The following is a 15,220-nucleotide window of genomic DNA, read 5'->3' as shown; positions in this document are numbered from 1 at the left end:
GGAATTTTCTGCACCTGAGATTCTCTCTTCCATCTCTTGTATTCTGTTGCTGATGCTTGCATCTATGGTTCCTGATTTCTTTCCTAGGGTTTCTCTCTCCAGACTTGTCTCCCTTTGGGTTTTCTTTATTGTTTCTACTTCCATTTTTAGATCCTGGATGGTTTTGTTCAATTCCATCTCTTTTTGTTAGCATTTGGTAGTGTTTTCCTGTAACTCTTTAAGGGTTTCTTGTGTTTCCACTTTAAAGTCTTCTATCTGTTTACCTGTGATTTCCAATATTTCCTTCTTAAAGTCCTCCATCATCATCATCATGAGAAGTGGCTTTAGATCCATGTCCTGCTTTTCTGGTGTGATGGTGTGTCCAGGACTTGCTATGGTGGGAGAGTTTGGTTCTGATGATGCCAAGTAACCTTGGTTTCTGTTGCTTCTGTTCTTATGCTTGCCTCCTGCCATCTGATTATCTCTAGTGCTTGCTTCCCTCAATATATCTGATTGGAGCCTGTCCTTCCTATAATCCCAGTTGATTCAGGACTTCTCAGAGTCTAGATTTCTCTGTGATTCTTTGATTGTAGGCTCCTGTGAACCTGAGATTCTGGGTGTGTCAGAATTGGCAGTCAAGCTTCTCTGAGACCCTGAAATACTAGTGTGACCCAGCTCCTCTTATCCTGGGATCCTGTTGTCCTAAGATCCTGAGTGTGTTACAGTGCCTGGAAGTGGTGTCTCCTTTGAGGACCGTGGAGCTGTCTGGTCTGTTCTAAACCAAGGTAAACCAGAACTGATCAAAAGGACCTGAGCCTCCTTTCAGGAAAGTCTCTGGTGTCCTTGTTTCTGCTGTCACAGGCCTGTCACAATTCCATTGGATCTGATGTTGTGTTCCACTCACCAGTGATCCTAAGATCGAGTGGAGAGTCCTCTGGAGACTGTGGGAGTGTCTTCAGATTCCATGCCCAAGGTGACCCTGACCTGTTGCTGGTGCCCCTGGTCAGGCCAGTTTTCTGCTTCCCTACTGCTGTCTCAGGTCCTGTGCAATTGGATTGGAACCGATGTTGTGTTCCACTCACCAGTGATCCTAAGATCACATGGAAAGTCCTCTGTAGACTGTGGGGGTGTCTTCAGATTCTGTGCTCTGTGTGACCTGGTTGAGTATTTTTATTTAGAATGCACAAGGAAGTTCCTTCTCTAAGCACTCTAAGAACTGTGAACTTTCAAATATTTATGTCGGAGTATATAAACATCAAAGTTACAATTTTGTCATGGTCTATTTGAACTGATTTGAGGAAGGGCAGAACACAGTGTCAGAAAAGTTTAAACGGTTGCCAAGATGATCCAGATGTCCCCTTTCCACTGCCACAGGCATGGGTGGGACAGGAGAGACCCAGATTCCCAGGAGCCACTGAGATGCACAAGGAAGTGTGGAGGGTGGGTGAGAAAGAGAAGCAGGATGCTGTGTGCACAGTAGAGACACAAGGGTCATGAGGAAGAGCCTGATGTGAACAGCCTGTGCTGCCACCTGAGGCCTTGTTGCCACTAAGGCGCATGTCTGGGATTGTGATCCTGCAGCATCAGGGGTGGGGTGGGGATGGGGGTGGGTCTCTTCGATATTACCACTAAAGGCCATGAAGAAGTTTCTGGTCTGGGCTGTTGCCTGGGGCCATGTTGATATTCATGGACTGTGCAGAGCTGGCTGTAGCACTAGGATATCTACACACCTTACTTGGGCGGTGTGGGAGAGCTGGCCCCACCCACCCCTTGCCAGCTACAACACTCTGAGAGTGAAGCCTGCACCTCACCCAGGCAGCATAGTCAAGCTGGCCCTGGTGGCAGGGGCACAGGTGAGTTGTCCCCAAACTTTGCCAGCTGTGGCACTCCAGTAAGTTAGTGCCATTCTTTACTGGGGTAGTGCTGGAGAGCTGGCTAGATAGCCTGAAAGAGGGAGAGCTATTTGGTTGACCAACTCAGCTACCACCCAGGCACAGATCCTGGGCTTTGAGTTGGCCTAGTCCAACATCTGTCCTATCTACGAACTGCTAGAATGCATGAAGGGGCTGGTCCTGCAGATCCAAAGCTGCAGGATCTCTGTGACACAGAATAACAACAGGATATCTGAGAGGAGTTTCATTAAGAATCCAGCATTGATAGTGTAGCAGAAGCCAGAGGCTTCGAACCAGACCAATGACTCATTGCAATGCACATTTGCAAGTAGGTTCATTTGGGCAAAAGGATTTACTGTGCGACACACTGCAGCTTCCACAGCTAGATTTATCTTTATTTTCATTTTCATTTTTTTGTTTTCTTCTTGTGGGGAGGTTACAAGGGCAGAAGACAGACGTGGATGAGCAGGGGCATGAGTGGGATGTGCATGAGTGGGATGTGTATGCACATGTGAAACTCACAAAGAACGAGTACAAAGTTCAAGAAAAGGTTGTCAAAGTTTCTTTCCTTTCATTGATCTTTTTTCTTATCTTTGTGACATCTTAAAAAAAATCTCAGACACCATTTAAATTAATTCTTAATATGTATCCTTAAAATATCCTCCTTTGTGATACAAATTATAATTTATCAAGAATTATATTTTAGAAATTATATATTTATATAGTTTATATAATTTATAACCCAGGGCTTTGAGTTGGGCTACCCCAACATTTACACTATCTATAAACTTCTGGAGCACATGAATGGACCAGTCTTCCAGAACCAAACCTTCAGGATCCCCATGACACATGACTACACATACACACACACACACACACACACACACACACACACACACACACACAATAAATTATAATTTATTGATACACTAACACCAAACCCACAATCACCTTTTTGTGATTGTCTCTGCAATGTTATTCTATAAACTTTATTTGAATTAGGATTCAAATACCACCCTTTGCACATCTCAAATCATTTTACTCTGTAACACAGCTATTTTCCTTTTTCCAGATTTGTCTATTACAGAAATTAGGCTAATTATTTTAGTGAAACTTCTTACAATTTGGATGTGACTGTCTGCATCCAATGAGATGCTCATTTAATTGGCCCCAAAGTGTTCTGTAAATGGGAGCAACCATTGATGTTTTAGATGCAAGATCATTTTATGAATGACTCAGGTGGATTATCTTAATTAAAAGCACAGCCAATGTTTAGTCACATGCACCAAAGGTCAGTTGTGGTATCAAGGAAAGAATTATAACACAAAACTCACTGCAGACATAGAACAATGAAATGAGCATTTCTTGTTCATGGGCAAGAAGTTAGTTAAAACATATTAGTGGAGGTGATTTCTATGAACTTCCTGGCATTTACCAGGGAGATTATTGCAAGACTGGAAGCAGCTCAAAGTAATGAATTATTTCAAGATGTGGCTGTTAGTGAATTAGAAGCTTTTAGACTTCTCTGATGAACATCCTTTATATCTCTCAATTGAAGACTATCATTTCTGGACTATGATAATTTTGGTCCTCTTGGGTCAAAGTTTGCAGGTTGAGCCATGATGTCTTAATATTTTTGCTGTGGCAGTATAATGAAGCTTAGACACATCTCCAGTTCATATGTTAAAGTCCCACACTGACAGAATTAGGAGGCGACAGCAATAGGGAGTGATTGAGTCATGAGAATGGATCCTTGAAAATAGGATTGGTGCCTCTGAAAAGAAGCCCAGGATGTTGTGCTGGTTATCACGTGTGAGGATACAATCTGAAATCTTCACCTCAGCCCTTAACATCCTAGTTTTCAGAACTGTTGTAAACAAATTCTAAATGCCCAGGAACGATTAGTTTATGGTACACTTGTTACAGCAGCACAAGGAGACCATGTTGTGGTCACCATGGCATAATGGCAGTGGACTGATTTTCAGCATCTTCATTTTTTTTAGTAGAAAAATAAGTATGAGGACAATCATGAACATTAAGAAATATCTGAGCTGACTCTGCTGGTGCCAGCCTTTAATCTCAGCTACTTGGGAGGCTTGCAGGAGGATTTCCAAGTTCAAGAGCTGACTGAGCTGGAAGGCAAACTGAAGACCAGCCTGGGTAACTTAGTGATAATGTTTTTAACATAAGAAGTAAAGTAAGTTGGGTGGTGATGGCACATACCTTTTCCCAGTGCGCAGAAGACAGAAGCAAGCATGTTCCTGTGAGGCTGAGGCCAGCCTGATCTTCAGAATGAGTTTCAGGAGAGTCAGGGTTACACAGAGAAACCCCGTCTTAAATAACAAAAAACAAAAAAACAAACCAATACAAACAAACAAACTAAAGAACTAAAATAAGCACTAAGGAATATAGTTCAATGGTAGAGCCCTTAGCGAGTATGAAGCTCTAAAGTCAACCCTCAGTAAAACACACACACACACACACACACACACACACACACACACACACACACACACACACTTTGTAATACCAATTTGTATCTTGTTTTCAATTATCCTAGAACTAACTAGGAGAGAAAAGAGTAGTCTGGCTAACCTTGAATAAGTGTGTAACATTTTCCTTTCTAATTAGTGATTCTACTTTCCTTGAAGTTCGTATACAGGTGTTAGTTATTGTATTATTGGTCTATAAATAATCTGAAATAATTTTATTAGGTAAAATAATTTTATTAGGTAAGACTATTCTAACCAATACATTTACGTGGTTGGACTTCCAAACCTTGGCTTGTTTTATTTGTCTTTAGTCATAGTCTGCTATAAATTGTAGACCATATATTTCAGTCTGAACAAGAAGTTCTAGAAGATATATGGTATTTTGAATCCTTTGTGATAAATCACCACACAGTCTTTCTCCAGATACAAGAAACAGAAGGTTTATTTTCAGTCCCTACAAAGGCAGAGTGATCTTGACAAAGCATAGATCACACTTTGATGACAGTAGCCTGGAAGAGCATCTAATTGTGCAGGAAAAGTGATTGCTTGGATGTGTGTTAAGAGAATGGGAAGACAGTCGTCAGTTGGTGTTGGTTGTTAACTGAATGCATTTTGGTCTAATTCCAAGAACAGGCAGCAAGGTCAGCTTCAGCGAATCAGGTGATGCTGCTGAACTGATTGATGGATGGGAATTCAGTGATCACATCCTGCAGCATTAGTCATGCTTTCCCTTCTGAACCCTCACAGAATCCTGCTGAATTTGAGGCTCCTAATCAATAAATAATATTAGTGACTCTGGAGTGATGCTAGAATTCAACTGAGGTACATGAGTTAGATGTGCTGAGGTTAATACTTTAGAAGAACATGGGCCACATAAGAAATCCATTGCTGACAGGTTGGCTGCTAAGCACTTGTCTGTTTATTCTTGTCAACTTCTTGCTTCTTTAAGTATTTAATCGAGTTTAGGATTAGTTCTCCTGTGCTGACATGTATTCATCAAGTAAGATCCTTTTGAAAAAAAATAATAAATTTTTTATTTATTTACTTTGCATCTTGATCAATGTACCTCCTTCCAGTAACCCTCCCCCTCCCAGTCCCTTCCCATATCCCCCCATCCTGGTACATCAGGCCTCTGAAGGTCTAGGAGCTTCTTCTCCCACGGAGGCCAAATAAGACAGCCTTAGGGGAATGGATTCCACAGACAGACAACAGCTTAATGGATAGCCCTCACTCCCACTGTTTGGGACTCATATGAAGACCAAGATGCACATCTGTTACATATATGTGGGATTGGTGCCTAGGTCCAGCCTGCGTATGCTCTTTGGTTGAGGGTTCAGTCTCTGAGAGCCCTAAGTGTCTAGGTTAGTTAATTATGTTGGTCTTCATGGAGTTCTATCCTCTCCCAACTCTTCCATAGGAGTCTCCAACCTCCATCCAATGTTTGGCTGTGGGTCTCTGCATCAATCTGAGTCAGCAGCTGGGAGAAGTCCCTCAGAGGACAGTTATGCTAGGCTCCTGTCTGCAAGCAGAAAAAGAGTATCATTAATATTGTCATGGACTGGTGCTTGGTTGGGCTGGTTATTGCTTGGCCATTTCCTCAGTTTCTGCTCCATCCTTGTCCCCGCATTTCTTGTAGATGGGATAAATTTTGGGTTGAAAATTTTGTGGGTGGGTTGGTGTCCTACTGCTCCACTAGGGTTCCTGCCTGGTTACAGGAGGTGGCCACTTCAGGTTTCATATCCCCAATACTATGAGTCACAGCTAAGGTCACCCCATTGATTTTTGGGAGCCTCCCCTATTGTAGGTCCCTGGCACAAACCCCAGATGCCCCCCTACTCATACCCCCCCCCAATAGCTTCAGATTCCATCCATTCTCATGGCCTTCTGCCCATCTTCTTTGTCTCTCCCGCACCTGATCCTACCCCCCCATCCCCCCTCCTCCCCCTTTACCACCCAGTTCACTTCCTCCATTTGCCTCCTACAGTGAGTAGGAGTGATTTTATTTCCCTTCTAAGTGAGATTCAAGTGTCCTTGCTTGGGCCTTCCTTCTTGTTTAACTTCTTTGGATCAATAGAGTGTAGTGTGGGCATCTCATACTTTATGGCTAATATACCCTTATAAGTGAGTACATACAATGTGTATCCTTTGGGTTCTGGATTACCTCACTCAGGATGATATTCTCAAGTTCCATTCATTTGCCTGCAAATGTCATGATGTCTTTGTTTTTCATAGCTGAATGGCATTTCATTGGGTAGATGTATCACATATTCTTTATCCATTCTTCAGATTATAGAGATCTAAGTTGTTTCCAGTTCCTGGCTAAAGCTGCTATGATCAAGCTGAGGTTGATTTTTAGGTCTGTTTGCTTGGAAAACTTTTTTCCAGACCTTTACTCTGAATTAATGTCTGTCTCTATTGTTGAGGTGTGTTTCCTTTATGCATCAGAATGATGGAATCTGTGTTCACATCCATTCTGTTAGCCTTTGTCTTTTTATTGGGAAATTGAGTCCACTGATGTTGATAGATATGAATGACCAGTGATTGTTATTTCCTGTTATTTTGCTGCTGCTGTTGTTGGTGGTGTTGGTGTTGGTTCTGGTGGTGTTGGTGGTGGTGGTTGTGTGTGTTTCCCTTCTTTTTGCTGGTTTGATATTACTTGTTTCCAGTGGGGTTTTTTGAATGTAGTTATCCTTCTTGGGTTGGAGTTTTCCTTCTGGTATTTTCTGTAGGGTTGGATTTTTGAATAGATAATGTTTAAATTTGAATTTGTCTTAAAATATCTTATTTTCTCTATCCATCTCTCTATATATTTGTTGGGTATAGTAGTCTAGATTGGCAGCAATGGTTTTTTTGGGAAGTTGAAGACATCTGTCCAGGCCCTTCTAGTTTTTAATCTCTGTTGAGAAGTCAGATGTGATTTTGATAGGTCTACTTTTCTATGTTTTCTGGCCTTTTTCCCTTGCCAGTTTTAATATTTGTTCTGGAGATTTTGTGCTTTCATTATTATGTGGCAGGACGATTTTTCTTTTCTGGTCCAGTCTAATTGGTGTTCTGTAAGCTTCTTGTGGGTTTATAGGCCCCCATCTTCCTCTTAAGTTGGGGAAGATTTCATCTGATTTTGTTAAAAATATTTTCTGGTCCTTGGAGCTGAGACTCTTTTTCTTCTTCTACTCCTATTATTCTTAGGTTAGGTCTTTTCATGGTATCCCAGATTTCCTGGATGAATTGTGTCAGGAATTTTTTAGATTTAACATTTTGATTGATGGATCAGTTTTTTCTATTGTGTCTTCTATGCCCAAGATTCTCTCTTCCATCTCCTGTGCTCTGTTGGTGATGCTTGCATCTGCTGTTCTCTTCCCTAGGTTTTCCATCTCCAGGATTCCTTTGGTTTATGTTTTCTTTATTGCTTCTACTTCTACTTTCAGGCCTTGGACTGTTTTATTCATATCCTTCATCTGTCTAATTGTATCTTCCTATATTTCTTTGTTTCCTCTTTAAAAGCCTCTACCTGTTTAATTGTAGTTTCTGTATTTCTTTAAGGAGTTTATTCATTTTTCTTTAAAACCATCTATCATTTTATAAGATTAGATTTACATCTTCTTCATAATTTATTATAGAGTTTTAAAATTTTAGACAACCTCTTTGCTTCTATGTTTTGCCTGTAGAACTTTATGTGGATGCTGAATTCCCTTTCTGAATAGAAGATAGTATCTGGTTATCTGTACTTCTAAAAATCATCTCCAGTTGTTTTGTCCAAAATGTGACCTCCTCTGCACCCACACCAGAGAATCCTGCACCTGAAGCCTGACTGGGTCCCAGTTCTCAAAGGCCAGTGCAGCTCCAGAGCTCCTCATGGCATAGTTTGAGGCCCTGTTTGATGATGTGTCACAGTTTGGTATCATGCTCTGTCAACTTTGCTTAATTTTTCTCCTTTTAGAGATATTGTACTCCATTGCACACCTCAACAAATATCCTTTACAAATACTCTGTCTTAGGTGCTGCCTCATGGTGATCCAACAACAAAGCTGTTGTGATAAATCCTCAAGTCATGCAAACTTGACCTTTTTGTAAGATAGCTTACAGAAAATAGGCATACAGTACAACAATTATGTGGCTTAAAGACATGAATTATTAACCAATGATACACTGAGGGTTCTAGGAAAATATTAGGCAAGTTAGGATAAGTCAACTATTAAATTGTCACAGACTTCAGGAGGAAAAAGAAAATCAAGGGAGTTGCATTAAAGTTGGAAAGTTGTTGACTATTAGCAACAGAAAAGGTTAGAAGTAGGAATAAGGTTGCTTCAGCAGTGAAGGGTGTTGTTGAGGAGTTGTGAGGTTTCTTCTAGATTAAGGAGTCAAGTGTGCCAAGTGAGGCTGGGACACTGTGGAGGTCCCATCCAGTCCAGTCAGTGCCACCAGCACCTGTAAGCACAGAGGAGAGCTGAATGATGAAGAGGTATGCCAAGGAGAATAGACTTGAGGAAGAGAACCTGTAAAGTAGTCTTCACTGTGACCTGTAATAAGGAAGATTTTTTTCTTTTCAGAGCTAGGCAAGCTCCCCACCACTGAGCTAAATCCCCAACCCAAATAAGGAAGTTTTTTATGTAGTTTGAGATTTCATTAGTCCTTGTATAAGAAAGGAAAGAGAGTCTCTGATACTGGAGAGTTACTAAGTTTCTTTGCTTTTTGGGACCAGTGAATAAAATGAACATATGAAGACTTACCAGGTTTTAATTATATCCAGCATCCACTCGTTATAAGATTGAGGAGTAAATTGAGTGCTCCGTTTAAGAGGCACCAGGAATTGTGGGAATAAGAAAGTGAAATCTGAAGTGAAGTAATCCAGGCATAGAAAGAAGATCGCTAATTCTTACTCATGTATGTAATCGAGAGAGAGAGAGAGAGAGAGAGAGAGAGAGAGAGAGAGAGAGAGAGAGAGAGGAGAAATAAATCAAGTATCTCAAATATCTAGATATAAAGATGAAAATAAACATTAGCTAACTAACTATCAGGGTCAAAGTGGCAGCAGCGACTGGGGAGATTTAAACTAAGGCTCTAAAGTACCAACTAGGTGTGACGAAGGCTCCTAGTAAGGTAAGGACCATCACTAATGATTGTGTATCCCGGATCCCATTTGCTTTTGGGGGCAAGGTCATGCTCTATAGCCCAGGCAGACCCCAGTTCTCAGTTCTACCACCTCGGCCTCCCACATGTTGGCATTCCATTTTTGTGCCACCGTGCCTGGTTTATTTTTAGGATTTGTGCTAAATGTGTAGTTTCAATTGCTTTTTTACCACAAATGGGGAAAATTCACAGCTGTATGAAATGATGGATATGTTAATTTGTTATACCTTAGTTAAAAAATGTATCTTATAACATCATGTCATATATCTTAATTTATTATAAAAGAATTTTATTCTTATTTTATGGCTGATTCTGAAGTCCAGAAAGCCACTGTGAAAAAGATTTTATGGGAAATTGGTCATCATGTTAGCATAGAGGCATACACTTTGGTACTTAAATTTAAGATTTTTTTTTATTGCTTTCAAATAGATGATATATTTAAAATGAATATAATAGCAAGTACATTACAGATATTAGCAACCATGACCTTTTCAGAAGCAAAGGCTTTTCAATAGGAACGATATGTTCTGTATGCTTTTGCTGATGAGTACTTGGGTTTTTTCCATCGCTGGGCTAAGCAGATCTCTTTGACATACTGGCTCCATTGCCAGCATCCAAGTTCAGAAGGTGGTTGTGCTACAAGACCATTCTACACTTGAGGCAATCACTGTGTCCCATAATGGCTGCACCATCAATATCACACATAGATTCTCTTCCCCACATTCTTGCTAACATGCAGTCCCTTTGTCTCTTAGAAATAGCCCTAGGAGTAAGTTTGCCACAATAGCCCCTTTGTGTTCTTATTTGGGTTTTCCTGATGACTAATGCTGATCTCCAACTCTCCCTGTACCTCTCAGACATTCCTACTTTCCTTTCATGAATTCACGTGTGCTACCATTTGAATATGAAATGTCTCTCACAGGCTGGTGTGTTTAACCACTTGGTCTCTGGCTGGTGACAGTGTTTTGGAAGGTTGTGCCACCTTTCTGCACCATGGCCTGACTAGTAGAGATAGTGGACTGGGAAACTCTCGACTTAGTTCTCCGTGCTTCCTGTCATCCACGATAGTGGGGTCAGATGCTCATTCTACAATAAGGGGAGGGCAACAACTACGGAGCTTCTTGCCCTGAAACTGTGAGCACTAATAAACCATCTTTCCCTAAGTAGTAGGACACCCCGCCCTGAGACTGTGAGCTGAACTGAGTATTTCTCCTAAGCTGCTTCTTATCTGTTATAATGGTGGAAAAAGCTGGCAAATGCTTAGGGCAGTTCAGATGATGGAGGCTAGCTTGTGATATTTTAGATGGAAGTAAAGACTCTAATAGGGTCATGTGAGAGGTATTTTAAATTAAGAATTTGTGGTTCTGGTCACCTGGGCTTGAAGCACTGTTTGATTAACAAGAGAATAGAGCCACTAAAGTGAAATTTTTGCTTTGTTAGGACAATTGTCACTGGTCATCTGGGGCTGAATAATTAGCTGCGATTAGGAAGAGACAGCATCACAGAAGGAGAACCTTCTGTGAAGTGTTTCCTTGGCATTGGCACCTGGAAAGCTGTATTCTTGGTAGCATTCCTGGGAATGCTCACCCGTGACTCACTTCATAGCTCTGCAGCCCCGATTCTGAACACAGAGTGCTGCACTGTGGGTGTTGTGAAGTTAGGATACACCAGCGGGTATGCTAGACGGTTCAGCTCAGACCCCACTGTTGTATATTATGAACTGCAGTGTTTTTACTGCAGATTCAAATTTTTCTGCTCTCATAGAAACATAACAGTTTAATTATAGAAAACATTAGTATTTCCCTCTCATTATTCTTCAGCATGTATTACCAAATTGATAAATCTTTGGACTGTGTTAAAATGTTAGATTTTTAAAAAATGCTATTTGAATTACTTATTTGGGTTTCATAAAAATGTGTTAAATGATTGTTGTCTTGTGTTAGAACAAAATTTCATTAGTTTCTGAAATGCCTGAAACAAACTTCTGCCATTTTGTACTATATATTTATATAAAGTTAACATTGATGAATTAAAAAAATCAAAATATTGCTCAGCTCCAAAAATATTGAAGGTGCTTTGTGTTTTGTAGTATCAGATGTTTAGGAAGATACTTAGGCATCCTTAAATAAAAAGAAGCACACACATCTCTCTCATCACTATATAAATTTGCTTCAGTCTTTAATAAATGGCATAATTATATAGACAATAATTGTTAGCTGGGCATGGTGGTGCATGCCTTTAATCCCAGTACTCAGGAGGCAGAGGCAGGCGGATTTCTGAATTCGAGGCCAGCCTGGTCTACAAAGTGAGTTCCAGGACAGCCAGGGCTATACAGAGAAACCCTGTCTTGAAAAGCCAAAAAAAAAAAAAAATTTGTTTAAAAATTCCTTATGATTTATAATCAGTAAATATCTAATTTGTACACCATATTGAAAACATGAGTTTATACACATCACACACACACACACACACACACACACATACACACAAACTAGGATTGTATGAAACTTTCTTGGGCAACAATGCTAAAAGTAGGCGTGATAGTTTGAATAGGTTTGGCCCCATAGAGTCGTGTGTTTCAATGCTTGGCCCACTGGGAGTGACACTATTAGGAGGCGTGCCCTTGTTGGAATAGGTGTGATCTTGTTTGAGGAAATGTATCGCTGTCAGAGTGGGCTTTGAGTCCTATGCGCAAGCTCCACCCACTGTGGAAGGGACAGTAGGTTATGCGTTTTGGAGTTGTTGGCCCAAACACCTCCTATACGTAACATCCAGTTGCTGTCACTTTTGTTCACTGTATTAATCACTTTTTGTAGCTGTGATAAACACCATGACTAAGTTAACATATAGAGTTTACCTTGGCTTATGGTTCTACAGGGACAAGAGTCCATCTTGGCAGGGATATTTGACTATAGTGGCAGGCATGATGGCAGGTACAGAAATCTGGGAGCTCACATCTTTAAATCACAAGCATGACACGAAGTCAACTGCAAATAGCACCAGGCTTTTAGTGTCGAAGTCCTCCCCAATTGGCTTATTTCCTCCAGCAAGGCTGCACCACTAAATTCTTGCTAAACAGCATCACCTACTAAATACCATTCAAATCCCTGAACCTATGGGGGCATTTGTTATTCAAACCACCAGAGTTACTCTCCAGAACTTGGTAGTAAGATCTTATTTCAGAAGACACTACATCCTTGGGTTGTAGAACATGGAGAAACCACACTGGTACTCATTTGAAGCAAGATTCATTTTCTGGTTAGCTTTCATAGCTCTGGACAGTGCTATGCATGTGACAAGAAGAGAAAAGTAATTATTAGTCTTAGCAACCTGTGAACCCAGTGTGCTCCAATAACTACTGACCCAGTAAGATAAACCCACTGGTACAATAGTAACAGCAGTGTTATAGAGTAGCCAATCACTTTCTGACTGGTTTTAAGGCCCACTCCAGAAGATGAAGTCCATACCTGGCACCATTATTGGGACTAAGAGCCTTTTAAATCAGTCATAGACCAGAGGGGAAAAACTACAACTATTATTCTTCTAAGTAGACACTGTATTAAACTGATTCCTGGTGACTTATCAATGTATACATAGACTAGTATATCTCTTGATCCTTACTGGAGAAAATTCTTGCAGTAGATAGTGATTAACACAGACCCACAATTGGTCAAGTTGCAGAGACTAAATAAGCGACTGTAGAATGACAATCTCTAACGAGGACATTTCTATAACAGATCGTCTTCCCAAGGTTCAGAAATCATTGCAGAAGAGGGCATGGGAATGTCAAGACCAGAGGTGGTAGATGACTACAAGGAAACCATTTTACAGAAATATCATGACACCTGCACATAGGAAACCATAGGTTGTGAGAGCACGCACAAGACCTGTGTAAGCTCAAGCAAGACACTCTGCAGTATGAAGGGAGGAGGTGGGCACAGTGGTTCCCCAGCTGATGGCAATTGACAGCTGCTGGGAGAGGAATACCCAGTGTTCTGTGAAGGTGTGGCCCTGGTACATATACTACAATCTTGGTGGCTAAACACCAGGCATGGATGGAAAGTATACATTTGACTTAATTGTTTAAAAATGAGAACACAAAAGGGGGGGTTAGAGAAGTGGGTCTGAAACTGGGAAGATTAGGAGGAAAGTGAAAAATGATCAAAACACAAAGAGCTAATAAAATACAAGGAGAAAAACAAATCTGCCTTAAAGGAGTCACGAGTGAAAGGGTTTAAGAAGCTCTACTTTGACTTGTTTCTAGACTATTAATAGTACCTAATCCAATATGAATGATGTACTAGTAGTTTTTATACTGTGTTGTTCAATGCAGTATAGAATTTCATCTGTATTCTTCAATGCAGCTGAAAATTTCACCCAATGTTGAATCTGATTGTAAAGCACATAGATGCAGGGACCCAGCTGTGCCAGTCTGTAATATTGAGTTTTTTTTTTTTTTTTTTAAATAAGGTCGCTGCAGCTGTTCAGAATCTCTTCTAGTCACAGAAACATTTTGGAGTTCTATTTTTGTAAAAATGTTGTTGAAATTTTGCTTCTGATTGCATGGGATCTGTAGAAGTGTTTGGGTAATACGGACATTTTAAACATCTTAAGACAATCAGTAAACATGGGATTTCATTCTCTTTACTTGTGTCTCAGTGTTCTTCACTAATATAGTTTAGTGTTCTTTAGTGATCTATAGATCTTTCACCTCATTGTTCAAGGTTATTCCTAAGTGTTATTTCATTTTTAGTGCCATTATAAATGGAACTTTTTCTTAGGGGATAGTTACTTGATGGGATAGAATGCTACTTATTTGCATGACTTCTCTTCTCTTATGTGTGAAATATGTACTTAAGTGTCTATATGTATTTAATTAATAAGTAATTAATAATATATGTTCTTAGTTATTTTTCTACCACTGTGAAGAAACACTCTGACTTATAAAGCTTACAAAAGAATGAATTTAATTGACTACAGTTTCAGAGGATTAGTCCATGATCATCATAGTAGGGAACATGATGACCGGCAAGCAGGCATGGTACTGAACAGTAACCGAGAGCTTTACATCTAATCTATAGGCATTTGACAAAGACCTAACTAGAATGACATGGCCCCTTGAAGCCTCCAAGCTCACCCCTGATGACACTCCTTCTCCAACAAGGCCATACCTCCTAATCCTTAACAGTCCAGTAGCTGCAGAACAAACATTCAAATATATGAGCCTCTGGTGGACAACCTCATTCAATTCCCCCTCCCCTACTCATCTTGACTGGATATAAGATCAACTGAGAGACATGCTCCTGGTGGGTCTGTGAGAGCATCTGTAATGATTAACTGCAGGGTGGCGTGACCCAGATATGCAGAGGGAAAAGCAGAGCTGCTTTTCTCCTCCCTTCCATTGCCCTTGTGAATGGATTTATTCTTCTGCTGCTATTGCTGCTATATGTTGTGACATGAAAAAACAGCTTCTTCACCTCTAATATGGTCTGAAGAGAAACCTTTCCAGGAACTCTTCAGAATTCAGCAACAGGTTGGAACTGGTGAGGCTTCCAATCTTGTTGACTGAGCTGCACTGAATCCTCAGCCTGTACTGTACAGACAACCATTATGGGGCTGTTTCTTTTACAATGTTCAGTCCAGTCTAATCAATTCACCTTGTAATATACAGTCATTCTGTTGGATTTATTCCTTTAGAGAATCATGGTTAATATGTGTATAAAAGACAAA

Source organism: Mus pahari, chromosome 4 (genome assembly GCF_900095145.1).
Source record: "Mus pahari chromosome 4, PAHARI_EIJ_v1.1, whole genome shotgun sequence".
Lineage (NCBI taxonomy): Eukaryota > Metazoa > Chordata > Mammalia > Rodentia > Muridae > Mus > Mus pahari.
The sequence above is the reverse complement of the archived record's forward strand: the minus strand, read 5'-3'. Positions refer to the sequence as shown.